General features: G+C 44.9%; 1 long non-coding RNA gene across 1 annotated transcript; it reads left to right on the top strand.

Moving 5' to 3' along the window:
• Positions 1-2,018: 2,018 nt before the first annotated feature.
• Positions 2,019-21,884, top strand: LOC108366605 (uncharacterized). Its single transcript, XR_001848110.1, has 3 exons — positions 2,019-2,104; positions 9,225-9,227; positions 21,870-21,884. It is a non-coding gene; the product is annotated as an uncharacterized LOC108366605 (long non-coding RNA).
• The last annotated feature ends 789 nt before the right edge of the window (positions 21,885-22,673 follow it).

Raw genomic sequence — 22,673 nt, 5'->3', positions numbered from 1 at the left:
TGAGTGTTGTTGCGGTCGGACGCGGTAAAGAGGGCTCTTAGCTCAGAACCTTCTATACATGTTAATTTTGAACGTTCTGTCGGAAGTAAATAACAGTCGAAAGTGCGAAAATGTAGTGAATCGTTTGTTTGTCTAACAATTTCGTTACCTGGGACACAGTCCGAGAAACTCGGAATTTATTACTCGAAAATTAGCAAAATTTGTTTTCGTGCAATATCATCAAAAGTTTTGCGCGCGCCGAGAAACTTTAAAAGCCCACTAAACAGCTGTGGAACTCTAGGGTTGCATTTTACTATCGTATGCTTAGGGTGTGTGTCTTGGCTACAAGAAAAGTGTTTGGACTACAAGCATCAGTGTCTTGGATAAAACAGAGGCTTTGCTGGCGTTTGGCGGAAACGCGGTAGCGGGTGCCTCAAATGACTCTGAAATGGAGAATACTCCGCAAAATACAAGATCTGATGAGATCATAAAGGATGTATTGAATCCCTTCGAGAAGCGTTCGAGATTAGCGCATTCTCCCACACGTTCGGCACCACCAGCTATTGAGGCAGTTAGTGCGTCGTCTTCATCTTTTCCGGCAACAAACCAGAGCACCGAGGACGATGGCATTGACGATAATGCTTTTCTTACTCTCGGAAGGCTCATAAATGATCTGAAGGAAGTCATTGGTAGTGGTAAGCGCTCTATTAACCAAAACTTCAGGGACTTGGTCAAGGCGATTACGGTTTCATACGATCAAGTAGTGGAGCAAATGAACGAAGCTCATATCACCGAAAAAGACACGAAGCAGTCTCAGAGAACCCCATCCCTGAGGCAGATAGCAAAGCTACAATCGACGAAGCGCACCCGGGAGCAAGTCCCTGGGGATACGACACCCCCACAAATCATCCCCAAAAGGCATAAGGAGAACCAAAAAAAGTGGCCCCCACGTCAGCGATGGTCCTGCCAAAGCAGCCGCCAGTGATGGTGGGAAAGCAGCGGATGACAATGGCGCGTGGACAACAGTAACGAAGAAGAAGCGCCCTAAAAATAAACCAGCCCGCCCAGATGCCATCGTCGTTAAAAGCACGGGCGAATGTACATACGCTGACATCTTAAAGGCGGTCAAGAGTGAAGGTGCCCTGAAAGAGATGAACACAATGGTTCGAAAAGTACGTAAAACTGCAAGCGGGGAACTCCTTTTCCAACTTACCAAATCGTCAGATGCGAATACGGCGTAATTGAAGGCAGCGATTGGTCAACTGCTTACAGGCAAATCGGAAGTTAAATCACTGACCCAAGAATCACTGGTAGATGTTCGCGATATAGATGAGATAACCACGAAGGAAGAGGTATGCTTAGCGTTGAGCTCCCAGCTCCCTGACTTCGTAGTAAATCCGTCGAATATACGGTCACTACGGAAAGCATATGGCGGTACTCAGACCGCAAATATTTCATTGCCTTCGGTAGTAGCAAAAAAAATAATAGGAGTCGGCAAAGTTCGCATCGGCGGGGTAATATGCCGCATTCGCGAGAAAATGCAACCCCGACGCTGCTTCAAGTGTCTCGGTTACGGTCACATATCGCGCAACTGCACTGGAGGAAACGACTACAGGAGCACGTGTTTTAATTGCGGGGAAGCAGGTCATATAGCGAAGTCATGCACTAACACTCCAAAATGCATACTGTGTGCTAAAAGAAGAACCGGTCGCGCGGGCCACTATACTGGGGGCGCCAAGTGCCCGGTATATCACTGGATAAATTAAAACAGCTTTGCGATTAATACAATTTAACCTCAATCACTGCGAAGCCGCACAAGATCTTTTGTCGCAAACTGTAGAGGAGCTAAAGGCTGACGTAGCTTTACTAAGTGAGCCGTAGAAAGTTCAGTCTGGTAACTGGACGCAGGGCAGGCACCTTGTCGTTGGTGCGGGGGCTTAGTCGAATCACGACCAGACCTTATCATCGGGTGGTAGTGTAATCGTGTCTCTACCTCCGGGTACTGTGCGAATGCACTCCATTTCCTATGGTTCGGGCTGCTTGTGAGCGGTGACCAAGAACTGCCGACCCCCTAATCCAGGGTGTTAAGCGACACCGTGCCCATTGGAAGGTTTGCAGCCAGGGGGTTTACCAGACCCACTGTATTTTAACGGCGCCCTCCTGACACCGGGCCGCCTCAGCGAGTAACGGTGGCCTTGCTGCGGCATGGGGCGCTGCCGTAGTGGACCGTTTGAATTCCCCTTTTATGACCTAGACCACTGTGCCTGCCTCGTCGGGTAGGTGGTCGTACGAACAAGATGGACACAAACAAATAAAAACAAAAACAAAACCAAAAACCTATGTCTACGGACAAAACTGCGAGCGGTGGAGGGGATTCGAAAGCGATCCCTCTCTTCCGCTCCTCTTTAAACGAGGCGGAATCGACTCGTGGGCAGGGTGGGGCAGCTGCTGCTGCAGGGTGCAGTAAGGGGTCGGAGCCGACCCCTTCGTCTGCACTCGTCTCTGTTGGTGCCGGTGGGAACCCACCGCACCTAGACTCGGGGTTAGGGGCGCGGGCGAATTCGCTTGCGTGCAGGACGGAGGCAGGGCCGCAGATGAAATCGTCTGCGGCTCTGGGCGTAAGGGCAATGGACTGTGTGGCCCGTACCAGCCAAGGACTTGCGGATAAATCTGGGGGAAATCCCCCCGTCAGGCCTAAAGGGCACGCTGGGCCGGCCAGGAAAGCACGCGATGACCGTCGCATGGCTACCAAGATCCTGGCGCGCTACGGTGAGCAGGGTGCTGCGCAGCTATCTGAGCAACACGCGCGATCGCTCGAGTGGGCCAGGGGGGTGCTAAGCGACGGCCAGGAGAGCTGTGGTGCTCCTGGGGATGCGAGTGCATCCCGTACTAACCCTGTCAAGCGGCAGAGATCGCAGGAGGGGGAAACCCCCCTCTCCAAGGAGCCCAGAGCGGGAAGGACGCCTAAGCTCTTTAGCGAGATCGCTAAACAGGCGGGCTCTATCCCTCTGGGCGTTTTTGGGTCGGGGTAAGGAGGACGGGGCCATCGCCAGGGAAGACTGGAGGAAGGTTTCGTCGGCCTTATCAGGAGTTTTTATGAGGGTGATCAAGGAAAACCCGGGGCCACCGCCGCGGTGCGAGAGTGCCGGTTGGCACCAGGGTATGTTTAAGAAGGTGGTGTGCGCCGACGAGCGGTCGGCCTCGCTCTACAGGGCGGCAGTAGCGTTGGTCGGGGAGGTATGGAAGGGAGCCAGACTCGAGGTTGTGGGCAAGGTGGACCTTCCCTCGCGTCCGCGTGCTCGGGTCTGGCTTCCCTCGGCACCTTCCTCGCTGAGGGAGGTGGAAGACATCTTCCGTTACTGCAACCTGGACCTTCCAGCGCACAACTGGAAGGCAATCCGGTTTGAGAGTTCCGACGGTGACTCCCGGCAAGCGCTGATGTTGCTGAACACGGAATCTCTCAAGTCTCTCGCCGGAAAACAGGGAGTCATTTACTATGGCTTCGAGAAGGTAGTCATGAAGGTCTACCAGACCGACTCCAGGGTATATGACGAGCCTGTTCCGGTTGCGCTGGCGGGCGAGAATACGAATGCGGAGGATGTCCCCGTAGGTATGGAGGTCGAATCCGTCATGTCGGACAGTGAAAGAAAGGCTGCCCTCCCTCAACTGCGGGATCGGTCAGGGCGGAGGAGGAAATGCTCCTTGCGTCCGATGGGGATGGCGCCTGCGGAGGGAGGTTGGAGAGGATTTCGGAGGATGAATATTCTTCAGATCAATCTTCAGCACTCTAAGGCGGCGTCAGCCAACCTCTTAATCCGCCTTGAGCAAGGTGGAGTTGATGTAGTCCTGATCCAGGAGCCGTGGCTGAGCAGCTGCAATAAGGTTCCTGGTATCGGGACGAGGGACTACAGACTGGTGGTGCAGGACGCAGGTAGACCTCGATCCTGCATGCTCATCAGGAAGGAACTTAATGCTTTTATTCTGCCTCTTTTCAGCGATGGTGACATTGTGACGGTGAGCCTGGAGGGTGCAACCGGAGAACTCTGGTTGATCTCTGCGTATATGGCGCACGAGGACGGGGTGGAGCCACCTCCGCGCTTAATAAGGGATGCGGTGGCAGAAGCTAGACGCAGGAGGGTCCGCGCTGTTATTGGGTCTGACGCGAATTCCCACCATACGATTTGGGGCAGCTCAGACATCAACACTAGAGGTGAGTCACTCTTTATCTTTATTCTAAATGAAAATTTATGTATATGTAATAGGGGGAGCGACCCCACTTTTGTAACGGCAACTAGGGAAGAGGTTTTAGATATCACGCTGGCCTCTTCTAATATAATGTCCCGTATATCTGGCTGGAGAGTCCTTAGTGACCACTCCTTCTCCGATCATCGGTACATACAATTTGCTTTGGACGAAGCGCGTCCTAAGCACAAACCTTACAGGAATCTGAGGAGAACCAACTGGGACTCATACTGCAGAAGTCTGCAGGAAATGCTTCCGGTTGCGCCCGTGAGGGGCGGGACCTGGACTGAAAGCGAAATTGACGAATTAATTGGTGTGTTCACCACCTCATGTAAAAGGGCCATTGATATGTCTTGTCCCCTGAGTTACCACAAAGGTAAGAGCAAACCGCTCTGGTGGTCGGAAGAGCTCTCCGATGTTAGGGCCTCGAGCAGAGGCCTTTTCAATAGGGACAGGAAGAGTAAATTAGCCTCCGACTGGGCACTGTATAAGATTGGGCTTGGGACATATAAGTCCGAGATTAGGAAAGCGAAGAGGGCGTCGTGGAGACTGTTCTGCGAAAGCGTGGAGGGCAGTCAGGAGTGTTCAAGGTTTAGGCGAGTTCTCTCTGAGAATCCCGCTCCCCTGGGATACATCAGGGACGAAGGTGGCGGATGGGCAATGATCAGCGAGGAGTCTCTTCGGATGCTCCTTGATGCTCATTTCCNAGGTGGCGGATGGGCAATGATTAGCGAGGAGTCTGTTCGGATGCTCCTTGATGCTCATTTCCCCTGCAACCCAGATCCGGGGGGGATGCGTTTGGGGACGTCGATCCCCGAGACGAATATCTCGGAAATCCTAACCGTTGATCGCCTTCTGTGGGCCATTAGATCGTTCAAGCCCTTTAAGGCCCCAGGCCCCGATGGCATAATACCGGCCCAACTGCAGAAGTCTGCAGAAGTGTCGTGCCGCTGGTTGATGCCCATTTTCGAGGGCTGTTTGGCTAACGGTCATGTTCCGGTGCCTTGGAGGGTGGTCAGAGTGGTATTCATTCCCAAGGCAGGTAAAGCCTCTCATGTATCACCTAGGGATTTCAGGTCGATAAGTCTCTCCTCGTTTCTTTTGAAGACGCTGGAGAGGCTGATCGATCTGCATTTAAGGAGCGGGATCCTCAGGGAGCGCCTTTCCTTGGATCAGCATGCTNTTAGGGATTACAGGCCGATAAGTCTCTCCTCGTTTCTTTTGAAGACGCTGGAGAGGCTGATCGATCCGCATTTAATGAGCGGGATCCTCAGGAAGCGCCTTTCCTTGGATCAGCATGCTTATTGCAAGGGCAAGTCTGTCGAAACGGCCTTACACACGGTCGTTGAAAATATTGAGCAATCCTTCTCGCAGAATGAGTTTGCGGTCGGTGCCTTCCTTTATATCGAGGGGGCTTTTAAAAATGTTTTGCCTGAGGCTGTAGTTAACTCCCTAAATAAGCTAGTTTTATTTACCGCTTGCTTTGCAATAGAACTGTTGCGGCAGAGTGGGGCAGCGCTTCTATCCGGAGGAGTGTGAGTAGAGGTACCCCGCAAGGGGGAGTTCTCTCGCCGTTGCTTTGGGTCGTTGTAATCAATGACCTGCTGGTGTCTCTGAAAAGAAGTGGCTGTCGGGTAGTTGCCTATGCCGATGATTGAGCTGAGTTACTTGAGCTTAGTTGAGAACTGGGCGTTTAGCTGCGGGCTGGGTGTAAATCCCAGCAAAACGGAGCTTGTTCTCTTTACTAGAAGGTATAAGATACCGAATTGCCGTCTTCCCTCAATGGGTGGTCTTCCTCTAAGGCTCTCTGACAGGGTGAAGTACTTGGGCTTGATCCTTGACAGTAAGCTTTCCTGGAGGTCTAACGTGGAGGAAAGAGTCAAGAAGGCTACAGTAGCACTGTATTGTTGCAGAGGGGCCATTGGCAAGCGCTGGGGTCTTTCGCCGAAGGTAGTGCATTGGCTTTATGAAACTATTATCAAGCCAATCTTATTATATGGGGTACTCGTCTGGTGGAACGCACTCGACAAGGCCTACATCGTCAAGCAGCTGGAGAATGTGCAAAGAGCTGCCTTAATTGGAATCAGTGTTGCACTTCAAACCACACCTACTCTTGCGCTTAATGCCATGTTAAATGTTGTGCCTATAGATATAGCTGGCAGGGTTGCCGCTGCGCGTGCCGCAGTAAGGCTAAGTTCACCTCAAGCTATGGGCACTCCAGAATTCTAAGAGACTTCGGGTTCCTACCGGCTCGGACAGACCACTGCACGCCGGTTCTGGGTCCGAATGGATCTTTTACCACCCACATCCCGGCGAGGGGAGATTGGGAGGGGTGCAGTATCTGGAATCAAGGACCTGTGAACTTATTTACAGATGGATCGAAGCTGGATGGGAAGGTTGGCGGAGGTGTCTTCTGCGAAGAGCTCTCCACCAACCTGAAATATTGGCTACCTGATCACTGTAGTGTTTTCCAGGCTGAGGTGGCCGCGATAAAAGAGGCTTCGGATTGGTTGCTCTCTAGTGTAACATCTGTTAAGGAGGTAAATATTTATTCTGACAGCCAAGCAGCCATTAGGGCTCTTGGCTCCCTGACGGTGCGTTCGAAAACGGTGAGGGAGTGTTTGACTTCCCTATCGACCGCGTCTGATTACTTTGCTATTAAGCTTATTTGGGTTCCAGGGCACAGCGAAATCGCTGNCTCGAAAACGGCGAGGGAGTGTTTGACTTCCCTATCGACCGCGTCTGATTACTTTGCTATTAAGCTTATTTGGGTTCCAGGGCACAGCGAAATCGCTGGCAACTGCATGGCTGATGAGCTTGCAAGGCAGGGAACCCTCGAGGAATTACTTTCGGATAGGGAGGGTCTGGGGGCTCCCCTGACCTCGTGTGGTCTGCTTCTGGACAGATGGGCGTTTAGTCAGCTCAGCGAGCGCTGGGCGAAGACCTTGAAGTGCAAGGTGGCTAAGTCTTTCTGGCCACGGGTGGACCGGGGGCGGTCTGGGGAGCTCTTGAGACTAAACAAGCTGCATCTCTCACTATTGGTGGGAGTGCTTACCGGTCACTGTGTGATTGGTAACCATGCTGTAAGGCTGAACGTTGCGGATAACCCTTACTGCACCAGCTGCATGGAGGATGACGAGGTGGAATCATCTCAACATCTGCTGCTCTGGTGCCCCGCCTTTGCGAGCCTAAGGTTTAAACACCTTGGGTCGCACTTCTTTCACACTCCCGATGAGCTCTCGGGAGTGGACATCAGTCGACTGAAGAGCTTCGTTGTGAGCACGGAGCGTTTCTGCGGCAAAAAGCCATAGGTGTCGTCTTTCCCCCATAGCTTCCTCCCTCTTTCCCCTACCCTCCCTGCATCCCTTTTCCCTCCCCCTCTGAGGGCATCACAACGGACAGCTCAGTCGAGTCCAAGTGTGCCTCCACATGCGGAGGCAGCCCGCCTACCTAACCTAACTGGACGCAAGACTCCAGCGGAAAAGCTGCAATTTGGACATGCGGTACACATCCCGCGTATATGGAACGCATAACCCAAGAACGCGGCTTCGTCTGTAGAAATGTAGATGGCATATACATCTACAGCTGCTACATACCACCAAGCACGCCTTTAGATGATTTCGAAGAGATCATTCAGAAAATCGTCATGGATGCTAACACCAGACAGCACTTTATTATTGCGGGAGACTTTAATGCCTGGGCGATAGAGTGGGGCTCTAAGCGTACTAGCCCGAAGCGTAGATCTCTGCTTGAAGCATTCGCATTCCTGGATGTGGCCCTGCTAAACACTTGAGCGGAATACACATTTTACAGAAACGGCTACGGGTCAATCATAGATATCACATTCGTCAGCGCAAATTTGTATACGCTCTCCGAATGGAAAGTGAGTGAGTGTTATACTCAAAGCGACCACTCAGCAATCATCTGCGATATTAATTTGAATGGGCGCAGATTACGTAATAAACAACCGTGCCAAAAACGCCGCGGATGGAAACCTAACACCCTAGACGTCGAAGTTATCAATGAGATGATGAGACCAACACAGTATGCAGGATCAGCGAATGTAATGGCCTCCCAGCTAATGGCTAATATACGAGTAGCTTGCGATGCAGCAATGGTACGGAAGTCAACACCGAAGCAACAACGTGCTGTATTTTGGTGGAACGACCGCATACAAATGCTGATAGCTGAGTGCATCAAGATGAGAAGGCGTTTCCAAGAGGAAGGGCCCAGTTCGCGGAGTACAGAGAGAGATACAAAGCGGCTAGACACGTACTTAGGTAGGTAGATAGGAAGAAGTGGCTGCCACCCTAGCGGCACACTTAGGCCATAGATAGAAGGCCCATTGTGTTACCACAGTTGACACCGTTCAATTATCCTCCCCATTGAACCCCTTCGTGTCGCTGATGAATCTCATCACGCACCTCGCATCGGTATTTGAAACCTTCCTAAGGTCGGCCAGGAATGGTGAACCCAGATGACGCAGCCTGCTTCTGCACATTGCAGGGCATTTACACAAGAGATGCAAGACCGTTTTCCTCCTCTTCCAAATATAGTGGCAGAAGATCCAGAATATGTTCAGAGCATCGTTTGGCGTGGTTCTGAGCGCTCCGCTTATGCAGATCATACTTGACATTTGCACCTTGGTGAGAAGCCTGAGGTTGACCTCTTTATCTAACGCAGGCCACCACACGATCACTCCATACAGGAGGATTGGTCTGACGACCGCTATAAATATCCATCGACAGATCCGGCGACTGAGGCCCCATCTCTTGCCTATGGCCCTTTTACAAGTATAGAGGGCAACGGAAGCCTACTCATAACGCTGAATCATATTATCCCTCCAGCACAGCTTCTTATCTAAGATAACGCCAAGAAATTTGGCTTGTGTAGAGAGACTTAACCGGACGCCGTTTAGCTCCGGTGGAGTGACGGAAGACATTTTATACCTTCTCTTGAAGAGGAAGAGCTCCGCTTTGCTTGAGCTGACGCTCAGGCCACAGCGGGTAGACCACTTGGATACATCCCGAAGCGTTCGCTGCATCAGCTCGCATAGCGTGTGCGGCAGCTTTCCACTGAAAGCGATTGCAATGTCGTCGGCGTATGCAACAACCTCCGGCGACTGCAAGGGCGTCAGTAATAACCTCCGGAAGTACGTTGTTGAAAGCGCCTTCAATATCCAAGAAGGCTGCGAGACAGAAGTCCTTAACGCTGAAGGACTTCTCGATATAGGCGACCAGATTATGAAGTGCGGTCTCCGTCGATTTACCTTTACGGTACGCATGTTGGTTATCAGACAATAGACGACTGTCTATGGTGTCAGAAAGGAAGCTGCTAACAATCCTTTCAAGTGTCTTAAGAGCAAAGGAGGACAAGCTGATGGGCCCAAGATCCTGCGGGTTAGTATGTGAGGCCTTTTCCGGCCTTTGGAATAAAGACGACTGTAACATTTCTCCATGCCAGCGGTATGTGATTAAACTTGAAACAGACCTTGAAAACACTTATGAGCCATTTTGCAGACACATCCAGTTTCTTAATTAATTGTGCAGGTATTAAACCATCTGGTCCTGCAGTTTTATATGGTTTAAAACTTTGTATTGCCCATCTGACTCATTCTTCCGAGATGGGTATGTTCACTGCGTAGGAAGATGTTACAGAAGGGGAGTTTTCCCCTACAACTATGTTCCAAGGAAGGTGGGTATCTATGAGTAGCTCAAGGGTTTTCTTTACCGTGGAGGTCCAGGATCCATCATGCTTTTGTAAGAAGCCCATCGGGTTGGGAGATCTGGAGATAATTTTTCGCAGCCCGGCAGCTTCGGAAACACCTTCGATGCCACTACAAAAAACCCTCCAGGAAGATCTCTTTGCTTCCCTCAGAGCTTTTTTATAGGCCCGGAGTAACCGCTTGTACTCCTGCCATTCGAGCTCACAGCTAAGCCTTTTGGCGGCATTGAATTGCTTCCTGCAAGATTTGCGAAGCGGGTCTAACTCCAGCGACAACCAGTGTGGTTTATATTTACCCCGCGGCTTAGGATCAGGGCACGCCTGACCTAGGGCCTCTGAGCTGGTCGAGGCAAATGCGTTGACCATTTTTTCTAGATCCTCGGTACATTCAGGTTCTGTAGGGGCTAAGTAGCTGTTTATAGTAGCTCCGATCTGTGTTGCCAATAAAAGATAGCAAGCGTCAATGCTTTCTCAAGTTTTGCGACGACGCTGAGAAAAATCCTTGGGGATCAGCATACAAAATTTCGATGAAAAAACTTCACGTCGCAAAGGATGCCATCCCAACATGCCCAATGTTCTTCAAAACCGTGGTAAACACACTTTTTTCCGATCAGAGGAGACTGGTTTCCTCTACTTCAAGGGAGCTCTTAAACTCATTTGATGAGGTCACCAACGACGAAGTTCTCCAAGCTGCAAAAAGACTAGAGGATAATAAGTCTCCCGGCCCAGACGGGGTTCCTAATTTAGTTCTGAAACTGGCGACCACCAATTTTGTATCGTCGTTCACGGACTTATTTAACGGATGCCTAGCCGAGGGAACATTTCCACTAGTCTGGAAGAAGCAAATCTTAATACTGCTGCCTAAACCCGGTAAACCTCTAACGGAACCTTCGAGTTACAGGCCCATATGTCTGCTCGACTCGGCGGTAAAAGTCCTTGAGCGTGTTATATGCAACCGTCTCGAAAACGAAATCCAAGCTAAAGAAGGTATATCGGATAACCAGTTTGGCTTCCGAAAAGGAAGATCTCCATTCACGCAGTAAACTTTGTTACCCAGCGGCACGCGACGCAATAAGTGGCTCGCGTTGGCTCGGAGGTTCCAAAGAATATTACTAAGTATTAACCCTCGACATTAAAAATGCATTTAATTCGGCGAACTGGGCAAAAACCCTAGACGCACTGGATCATATCAGTGTACCTTTGTACCTCAGAAGGCTCATACGAAGCTACTTCGAAGACCGCTGGCTGCAGCACGAAACCTCGGGAGGTATTACAAATCAAAAAATCTCAAGTGGAGTCCCTGAAGGCTCTGTGCTTGGTCCTTTGCTTTGGAACATTATGTACCCAAAGCGACAGAGGTAATTGGTTTTGCGGATGACATCGCGATAGTGGTTACTGCGAAACACTTAAACGAAATTTGCGAGAAAGGCAATAAAGCCATTGAAGTCGTACAATCGTGGCTTTATAAAAATGGTCTTAAGCTTGCGGAGCAGAAAACGGAGCCGGTACTTATCTCCAGAAGAAAAAAATTAGAAGCGGTCATCATACAAATTGACAAGAACAGCGTCACTACTCAGTCCCATGTCAAGTACCTTGGGATTATGGTCGATAAGAGGCTGTCATTCAAAACCCACCTTGAATACGCCAATAAAAAAGCCTCTACGACAGTGGCAGCTTTATCGAGGATAATGCTAAACATGGGCGGGCCAAAGCAGCGCCGACGGTAGCTGCTCGCAAGTGTTGTAGAGAGCCAATTGCTGTATGGGGCGCCTGTTTGGCACAACGCATCGCAATACTCTTCGTACTTCCGCGGGGTGAGGTCAACCTACAGATTATGTGCACTTCGAGTATGCTGCGCGTTCAAAACAGTCTCCGACGAAGCAGCATTGGTTGTCGCTGAAATGTACCCCATCGATATACTGACGCGGCAAGGGATGCCAGTAGGCATGCCTGGCAGCAAAGGTGGGACAACTCACCAAGCGGCCGCTGGACGTACCGCTGTATCCCGGATTTAAAACGCTGGCTTGACAGAACGAACGGCGAGTAGACTTCTATCTACCTCAGTTCTTAGCTGGTCACGGGTGCTTTAAGGCGTACCTTTACCGGTTTAAACGCGAATCTGATCGTATATGCGACCACTGCGGAGGGGAGGCTATAGAATACGTATACCATGTGTTCTTCGAATGTGCCCGTTTTGAGGACACAAGACGGAAGACTCGCCGCGTATTTGGAGGAAACTACTCCCCCGAATCGTTCGTACGTAACATGCTGGAAAGCAGTGAAAAATTGAGATTAGCATGCGACGCAATCGCCGAAACGATGAAAAGATTGAGGGCTCTTGAAAGGCTTGGCGGCAGTCCCGGGGGGAGCGGAACTCGACGGAAACAACAGACTTATCCTGGTTTCAAAGGGTCACTTGAGGGTAGTGCGCTACCACAACGCCAAAAAAAAATAAAAGACAAATAGTTAAATTGGGAATGTTTAGTTATTTGCCCACTGTTTTTGGGTTAGTGGGCTGAATGGGAGGGGGCATGGGTGTTGACATCTAACCCACTAGAAAGGGCATAGTCCAAACTTTGTGAAAAGTCACACCTGATCCTTTAAAAGCTTCCAAATACCCCTGGGGAACCATTGGAAAATGGTCTAAAATTGGCATTTTAACACCGGAAATGTTAACTTGATAAACCGTATTTTTGTGCAGAACAACTTTCTGTTATCAAAGGTATTCAACATTTTTATGGCTACGTCATCCACAGTATATTTGCGTATAACTCACTCCGAAATTCACAAAAAAGTGCATTTTTCAGACCGAATTTATTAATAAATTAGTGACCGCAAATTATCAAATTAGGGTTTACAATAAAGTGTAGGCCTTTGTCTACAAGTGTGTAAAATTTTTTTGATCGGGTTACCTTTCGAACACAATAGCTCAAAATCATTGGGCAAATAACTAAACCGTACCCAGTTAAATCGTTATTTGGTTTTCCTCAATCAACAATTGCACCAAGATGACGTCGCGCACACAGCTGTTCTGTCAAATTCACATAGAGCGGATTAGCGGTACTACGATGGGCGCAATCTCTATTTTCCTTAATCGTGATATATGTATGTATGTATGTATGTATGCATAAATATGGGTATATTAGCTCATACTTGTTAATTAATCAAAATATGTGCAAACAAATGGCGGGTTTATAATAAATATTGCACTTATTAAACTTCTATTTAATGTATACAAAACAACTTCGCGCCAGAAATTACATATGGTTCGTTTCATTCCAGTCGTACCATCGATATGTTAACAACTCACAACAGCCATATCGCAAGGTGAATTTTTTGAGTTACAGAAATGATTGAAACACAATATCCGGCGACCGGCGAAGTTCGCCGAATTGGGCGATGCCGTCGCTCACCGTTCGCCCTGCTAATTCGCCCACTTTAACAGAATTAGAGCGGTAGCGAAAGCAGCTGATACCATTTCGTCGCACTTATAATTTAAGTGACCATATTTTAAAAAACGCAACCATATTTAGAAATGATGAAATGATAACAAATAGAAATATAAGGCAAGGGGGAATTATTATAAATTATTTTATTTTAAGCCAGATTTAACGAATCGATCACTGTATTTTTCATCCAACAAAAATAATTCGTGTTATTGTTGTTTTCTTCTAAAACTTTGAAAGCAAAAAAAAAAACGTACGGCCACCTTTGGCATTTACTGCCGCCATCGCCCAGCAGAGCGATAGAAATAAATCTATCGCCGCGAAACGCCGCCGAGTAAACTTCGCATTTCGCTTTGTTCAATTTCATATGCCGGCGGGTGTTCTCATTTTGACAGAGGAAATTTCGCTGTGGTGAGTTCGCCGGCATTGTGTTTCCATGGAAATCCTTTTCATAACGATTTCGATACGAGCCTTGCGATAACAAATCATTCGTTATTCATCGCAAAGTTACAGAACCGTCAGCAGGTCAAATTTAAGTGATGATTTGACCGAAACTATTTTACTATTAAGGTTAAATAACAAATAAACTCGCACTGCATATATACATACAGTCACTCACAGAAGTATCCATAATTTAGTTTTTTCACAATATTCATAATGCTTTCCATCATAAATCTTTTTCGTTAATTTCCATTTAAAATATAGCTCATTCTATAACAAAAACCGTATAAATAATTCTTGCAAACTTTGTACACAATTTATAAAAATGAATCAAACTTTATAAAATTTTCATCAAAATTTCAAACTTTTAAATCGGAATTTTCGGTATGAAGTATTGTAGCCCGTTCAATTTCAGTGTAGTAAAGTGCAAGTTTTAATACCCTCAACAAAAAAAAATTCTAATAAATCAACGGTAATTTCAAATCTACTTGAAACTTCCACCTTATTACTGAAATTGAACGGGCTACAAAACTGCCTTTTTTAATTCTGGTTAAAAAGTTTGAAATTTTGACGAAGATTGTTTAAAGCTTGATTCTTTTTATGAATTTTGTACAAAGTTTGCGAAAATGATTTATGCGGTTTTTGTTATAGAATGAGTTATATTTTAAATGAAAATTATAGAAAAAGATTTTATATCTAGCGGTCGAAAATTAATAGAGACCTAAATGAAATAGTATTTAAAACTCCTAGTATTGCTGAAAGGAAGCCAAACTGTTTGGATTCGTCAAAAATAAATTCCCTATTGTGAATTCCGAGGTCAATGGTCAACTAAAAAAAAAAACAGTCCAGCGCCTTCGTCTTGGTCTGCAGGCTGTATCGGAGATACAGACGCTAAATTTAAACGTAGAATACGTGGTATGGTAAGGTTATATCCAAGTCAAAAACGAAAGCACACACTAAGAAAAAAATATCGATAACAAAAGCGATAATACTATCGATAGCAAAATCGATAAAAAAAATCGATGAAAATATCGATATAAAAATCGATAATAATATCGATAGCAAAATCGATAACAAAACCGACAAAGTCGATAACTAAATTGACAAAGTCGATGACTAAATCGATTACAAAATCGATTACAAAATCTATCAAAAAATCGATTACAAAATCGATAACAAAATCAATAAAAATATCGATAACTGAAGCGATAACAATATCGATAGGAAAATCGATAATAAAACCGCTAAAAATATCGATAACAAAAGCGATAACAATATCGATATAAAAATCAATAAAAATATCTGTAACAAATCCGTTAAAAATATTTATGACAAAATCGATAAAAATATCGACTACAAAATCGATAAAACTAAAGATAACAAAATCGAAAAAAACATCGATAACAAAAACGATAATAATATCGATCATTATATCAATAAGTTCCGAAAATATCGATAGCAAAATCAGTAACAATATCGATAACAAAATCGATAAAAATATCGATAACAAAAGCGATATTGATAACAAAATCGTTAACACAATCAATAAAAATATCGATAAAAAAACCGGTAAAAATATCGATGACAAAATCGATTTAAATATCGGCATCAAAATCTATACCATATCGATAACAAAACGGATAGCAAATTCGATAACAAAATCGCTAACAAAATCAATAAAAATATCGATAAAAATATCGATCATTATATCGATAAGTTCTGAAAATATCGGTAGAAAAATCAATAAAAATATCGATAACAATATCGATAAAAATATCGATCATTATATCGATAAGTTCTGAAAATATCGGTAGAAAAATCAATAAAAATATCGATAACAATATCGATAAAAATATCGATCATTATATCGATAAGTTCTGAAAATATCGGTAGCAAAATCAATAACAATATCGATAAAAAATCGATCACAAAGCCGACAAAATATCGATTATTATATCTGTAGGAATTTATTGATTTTGCAAATATTACCATGCAAAAATTTACTAGCAATTTACTTAGATCTGGTAAAACACTAGTCATACTGTCACTTGATCACTATTTTCTTCTTACCTTCTCCTTCGCTTTTGGAGCTATCACATTTTTCTTGTTACTTAGAATTAAAATAAATGGACTGTTGAAATCCAGAAACTTCCCGTTCTAATGGCAGCAGAAATTTAACATTGGCGACGAGAAAATGGACGAAAGGGCGCTTTCTTCGCTATTGGTAAAATTTCAGGATTCAAACAACGAATTTCTTGAAAAAATCTTGCAACAAAACTTAGCATCGTTGCAGCGCGTGCTAGGCACTGACTGCCACTCAAGTACTGCGCCGGTCTTTAGAAGCTTCAATAAAAATGTAGAAAAATGGGCCTCATATGTTCAGCAATTAGAACATCATTTCATTGCCAACAATGTCACAGAGGACACTATGAAACGCGCGAGTCTTCTGTCATGGATCGGTACGGAAACGTTCGAGCTGCTACAAAAGCTAAGCGACAACAACTTGGAAGGGAAGTCCTTCAATGAGGTAAAATCGCTTATAGATAATCACTTTATTGAAAAGCAGCATATTCTGGCTGCCCGATTTAAGTTTTATTCAATTAGAATGAAGCCAAGTCAAACGTATGTCGAATGGGTGGCTGAGTTGCGTGGCGCTGCAGATGGGTGCCGAAAATCTTTTCTCGATAGTAACATAAGAGATATGATTATCATGCATACACCACATGACAAAGTGCGAAGTGCAGCTCTCCAAAAGCCTAACCCTACATTAGATGAAATGTTGCAAATAGCCACAGTATACGAGTCAACAATCAAAACGTGCTTGGAGATTAAGGGTGAGGGGGACGCACCAGCCGTAAATGCCATTCACCGATCAAAACAACTCGAAAAGTAGCGGAACGGAGGTCGAAGTAAATCACGAAGCTCGTCAGTCAGCGGGGAGTCTTGCCCTAGTTGTGGATCTACGCACAACAGAGCGAACGTTTCCATTACAAGAACAAAACGAAATGTCGGTCCTGCGGTAAGGTAGGGCATATTGCTTCAGTATGTTTATCGCATTCTTCAGCACGATCAACCTCCCCAAGTCGAAAAAAAGAGAATGCAGACAATGTGAACGTCGTGAGTAATGCGCTTTTTGAGAGTATAGGCGTCGCCGAGGTATCGTTAACAAATACGGCTGCTGATAAAATTCTAATAAATAGAGACATCAATGACAGAACGTTTGAATTTCAAGTAGACGCAGGTGCAACGTGCTCGATCATAGGCCTCCCTACATACCGTATATTGGGCGAACCGAGATGTGAACCCACTAACAAAATTCTGAAGGCGTACGGGGGGAACGTTTTACCTCTTTTAGGAACAACTAATGTTAAAGCTAAATGGAGATATACGATCAAATCCTTACCGCTGCTTGTTATAATCTGAACGCGCAACCAATATTCTTGGGCTAGACTGGTTCAAAATGCTGAAATTTCAGCTAGACTTGCAAGATAACGAAATTTCTGGTAACGTGTGTAAGAATTGTTCTTTCACGGAAGAGGCATCTCAGCTAAATTTGCGCGTTTATCTTAGGCAGTGTGTTAACCAGCACCCGGAAATATTCTTATCAAAACTGGGAAACTGCAAAACGTTTAAGGCAAATATCACTCTTCAGCCTAATGCAAAACCAAAATTCTTTAAGCCTTACAATTTACCATTTGCTCTTCACGCTGATGTGAAAGCTGAAATTGCGCGACTTGTTAAAGCTGAAGTGTTGAAACCTATAAGCGTGAGTGAATGGGCAGCGCCAATCGTAGTTGAGCGAAAGCCAAATGGTAAATTTCGAATTTGTGCTGATTTCTAAGTCGCTTTGAATTCCCAAATCCAAATAGACCGGTACCCGATACCCAGAATAGAGGAGTTGTTCCATAAGCTACAAGGTGGTAAATATTTCACAAAAATCGATCTAAGCGACGCGTATTTGCAAGTCAATTTAACCGACGAGGCGAAAAAATTCGCGGTTATCAATACTCCATTTGGATTATTTCAATTTCAGCGCATGCCTTTCGGAATGGCTAGTGCTCCTGGAATTTTCCAACGTTTTATGGAAGAAGACATCGCTGGTGTTCCGCATTGTGCCGTTTATTTGGATGACATTATCGTCACCGGTCAAGATAACGACGAGCACATCCATAATGTGGAAGAAATTTTTAAGCGTTTAAGCTTTCACGGTCTTACATGCAAGGTGGAAAAGTGTAATTTTGCGGAAAAGCAAGTCGAGTACGTCGGGCATATTATCAACGCTACAGGAGTGATGCCATCAGAAAAGCGAGTCGAAGCAATTAAACGCATGCCTGCGCCGAAAAATATCAAAGAAATCGAATCTTTTATCGGCAAGGTAAATTATTACAACAAGTCCATCAGTAACTTTTCATCTCTTGCAGCGCCTTTAAACAAACTTAGACGTAAAAATGTTGAATATAGATGGGTGCGACTGGAAGAAAATTCGTTCTAGAAATTAAAAAATGCTATCATAGCTACCGCACAACTTGTTCATTACGATGATAGACTGCCTATTATTTTAGCAGTTGATGCTTCAGACGGAATGGTAAGGCCTATCGCGCATGCCTCTAAAACCGTCAACAGCAGCCAAGCACGCTACTCTCAAACTGAAAAGGAAGCTTTGGCCATCATATACGGTGTCACAGTCACGACTATCTTTACGGTCGGCATTTTGAGCTCATTACAAACCATCAAGCACTTACTACACTTTTTAATCCGTCAAAAAGGCTACCCGTTATGGTGCTTCACCGACTTCAACGCTGGGCCATAGTACTTCAAGCGTACGACTACACCATTCACTTCAAAAAGTCGGAGGACAACGCTACGGCAGACGCTCTCTCCAGGTTGCCAGTTGGAGATGACCACGATTTCGATGAAAAAGAAAGCAACTTACTCGGGGTAGATGCTGTATATCAGGCAGCACTTGAAGATTCAACTCTGAACGCAGAACTCTTGAAAAAGGTTACCGAGGAAGACAGTACCCTTAAGCTAGTTAAGAAATATATACTAGAAGGTTGGCCTGAGAACTTGCCAAACCAAGCTGAACTCGATGAATTTTATAAGCGGAAACTTTGTTTATCAGTGCACAAGGGAGTAGTAATGGTTCAAATAGATTATACAAGAGTTGTATTACCTGCTGCTACATATAGGAAAGTACTTGCTATGCTACACGATGGGCACTGGGGCAAAGGTCGTATGAAACAAATGGCAAGACGATACGTGTGGTTTCCAGGTATAGACGCGGAAATAGACAAGTTGCATAATGAGTGTAGTATTTGCCAAGCCAATGCAAGTCATCCAAAGCGGGAATTTTCCCCTTGGCCTCAGCCCACAAAACCTTGGGAGAGGATACATTTGGACTTTGCAGGTCCATTTTACAATCACATGTGGCTTATTATCGTCGACGCATATTCCAATTTTCCATATACCGTGAAACTATCAGCAGCAACTACGAAGATCACCATAGCAGCACTCCTGCGAATTCTGTCGGTGGAAGGCCTGCCGAATACTATCATCACTGATAATGGAGCACAGTTCACATCATCGGAATTCAAACAGTTTTGTAAGAACAATAGCATTGATCATCTTACCATAGCACCCTTCCATCCTTCATCAAATGGATTGGCGGAAAGGTATGTACGCACATTTAAGCAAGCATTTAAAAATATTATGATGGAAGAAGGCGACGCTGAAAGAGCATTGTATAAGTATCTGGCTACATATCGAAGTACACCGAATCCTAGAAATAGTAAATCTCCTGCGGAAATGTTGCATGGTCGACAGCCGCGAACCATCTTATCCGCATTGATTCCTACCTCAACAACTCCACATGCAACAATGAGTAAATTCGCCATAGAAAATACAGTTTGGATTCGCTCGTACTCTGGTACAACCCGTTGGATCCAGGGGAAGATTATCAAAATGCAGGGTAGCCGAATGTACGTTATCGAATCTGGAGGTGTGACATATAGGCGCCACCAAGACCAAATAAGGGCTTAGGAGGAGAAGATTGGGAGAAAGCGATCCGGTTGACATTGACCTGTAAGCAGAGGGCGAAATTTCAAGTAGTGAAAACGAAAGTTCTACCAATCATCAACGCGTGGATCAACAGCCAGAGCAAAGTACCTAAATAAAACCAGGGGGCACCCCACTTCGTCGGTTGGAACGAATTAGAGCAAAGACTGTCCGACTTGATCCTTCAAGTTATAATTAAAAGTACTAACTACCACTAAATGAATTTTGAGAAAAATATTTTTAAATTACGTGAAGGGGAATGTAGGAATTTATTGATTTTGCAAATACTACCATGCAAAATTTTAATAGCAATTTACTTGGATTTGGTAACACTAGTTATACTGTCACTTGATCACTATTTTCTTCTTACCTTCTCCTTCGCTTTTTGAGCTGGCACATTTTTCTTGTAACTTAGAATTAAAATAAATGAAATCCAGAAACATCTCGTTCTAGTTTCAGCAGAAATTTAACTATATCGATAAGTCCCGAGAATCCCGAAAATCTCTAAAATGCCGAAATAGTTCCCAGATTGAGTCTCTGTGCCTCTGTCTATATCCTTTTCTCTAAAACTACCTTCATTTTAATCTTTCTTCCACTATCTTCATCTATACTTTTATCGGTATCCTCATCTTTTTCTTTATATTTATCTTTGTTTTTACTTTAATGTTTATCATATTCTTCATATACATATTCCCCTTCACCCTTGCCCTTATATAAGTAAAGTGTTTAAATTTACCTTGGTCTTCATTTTTGCCTTTATCTTTTCGCAACTTTGTTTTTGTTTTTATTTTTACTTTCTCTTCTGGTCTTTTTCTAAGTGTTGTTTCACTTCAAAAAGTTTCCGCGTATTATGCATACATGTGTTCATACATATGTGTATGTACATATATAATATGTATAGACATACATAGATTACTAAAAAATAGAAACAGATCCACATTAACTGCAATCAACCTATGTACGTATATATTTATTTACATATGTATGTATGTACATACGCTGCGATTAGGTTGCGGCAGCACTGCCAGCCATCTATAGGGGTATTCTCGAAGTATTGCACGATGCACGTATTGCACGAAATGCAAAAATACTATCCCAAATTTCGAAGAGTACGAGAGCACCCCATTGCAAAGTGGTAGAATGCATGGGTAGCAAGCAGCGAAATTATGTATCAAATACAATAACAAGAGACAGCAGAAAAAAATGAAGTGAGCGAGATGAGAGGAATGAGAGAAATATGTAGCAATTCCAACAACAAAACAACTAGCACAGGGTCGCATATATCTTGCTATGCTATTTTGCAAAATATATACATGGGTTTCGACGTTGCATATTTTGCAGCGATAGGAAATGTCGTTTCCCATGTATTTTGTTGTTGTGTGTTTGCAAGTTATGCAATCCATGCAATCCGTGCTACGTGCAATGGCTTTGCAAGATTTGGAGAATACCCCTTATGTTTGATAGATACACTCAGCAGCTGTCAACTGGGGTTTTAGAGACTGGTCGTCGTCGATATTTTCGGAGCGCTAGAAACAAGACATTTTGAACTTTGTAATTTTCCTTTATTTGATTGTATGAGTAATAATAAGTGTTTAAATAAATATCTGAAATAAGCGTAAACACTAAAGTGGTGACCCCGATTACAACGAGAGGAAATTTGGGAGTTGATACGGTTGCTTGTGTGTTTCGATCTAGCGAAAGCGCACGCACTACACTACTGCTAGCGAATTCTCAGAACATTCCGGAAAATTGACGACGCTCACAATTTCGTTGAATTTCACAACAGCCCATAATCATCGTTTGGCTTGGTAAGAGGGGTTATGCCGAGCGGTCGGTACAAACTACGTAGCACAGCAAATCTAGACTCCAGTGAGGAGGATTTATTCCACGACAGTGAAATGACACAATTGAACGAAGAGGTGAAACAACAGCTGCAGACAGTGCAGAATAGCATCGAAGTACTGCAAAATGCTTGCATCCCAGTCAATTCTCGTCCAAATTGGCAACGCATGCATTTTCCAAATTTCAACAAGCAAAATCCACAGCTATGGTTCGGTCAACTAGAACGAGGTTTCCGGCTTAGTGACGTCACATCTGACACAGATAAGTTCGACTGGGTCGCTATACATCTGGAGCATGATATTTTTCTCACGGTAGAAGATCTTGTCACACAACCTCCTGCTGAAAATCGCTACCATATTCTTAAAGGCAGGTTGTTGGCGAAGTTCTCGGAATCAGCAGAAAGTAAATTACGACGATTATTGCAAGGTGGAGGTACTGCTGGTATGAAACCATCAGAAGTATTATCACACATGAGACTTCTTGCTCCAGACCTAGGAAGTGCAGCAGTAATACGAACGCTGTTTTTCGGACAGATGCCTGATTCTGTCGGACCATTACTAACAGTTTGGAAAGAGGACAGCCTCGATCAACTGGCGAAAATTTCTGATAAAATGTTGGAAGCGGTTAACTCAAATTCAATCTACGTGTTGGAGTCACAGGAAAAATCACCAAGTCATCCAACACCCACAGTTAGTTCCATTTCAAAGGATAGCACATCATTAGCTGAAATCGCTGCCAGTCTCAAGGTACTCTCTGATACTGTGAAGCAGCTTCAAGGTGAGATTAAGGTTTTAAAACTGAATCCGGTTTCGAGAGCAACATCCAAAAGTCGTTCTCCCGGGCGCAAGGCATCCGGTGTTGGCAACAAGCCAGACAATCACTTGTGCTACTTTCATTCTAAATTTGGCGATAAGGCGCACAATTGTCGACTAAATTGTTCGTACT

This window comes from Rhagoletis zephyria, unplaced genomic scaffold (genome assembly GCF_001687245.7).
Source record: "Rhagoletis zephyria isolate East Lansing unplaced genomic scaffold, Rhagoletis_zephyria_1.1 Rzeph_scaffold_02335, whole genome shotgun sequence".
Lineage (NCBI taxonomy): Eukaryota > Metazoa > Arthropoda > Insecta > Diptera > Tephritidae > Rhagoletis > Rhagoletis zephyria.
This window is presented reverse-complemented; position numbering and strand designations above follow the sequence as displayed.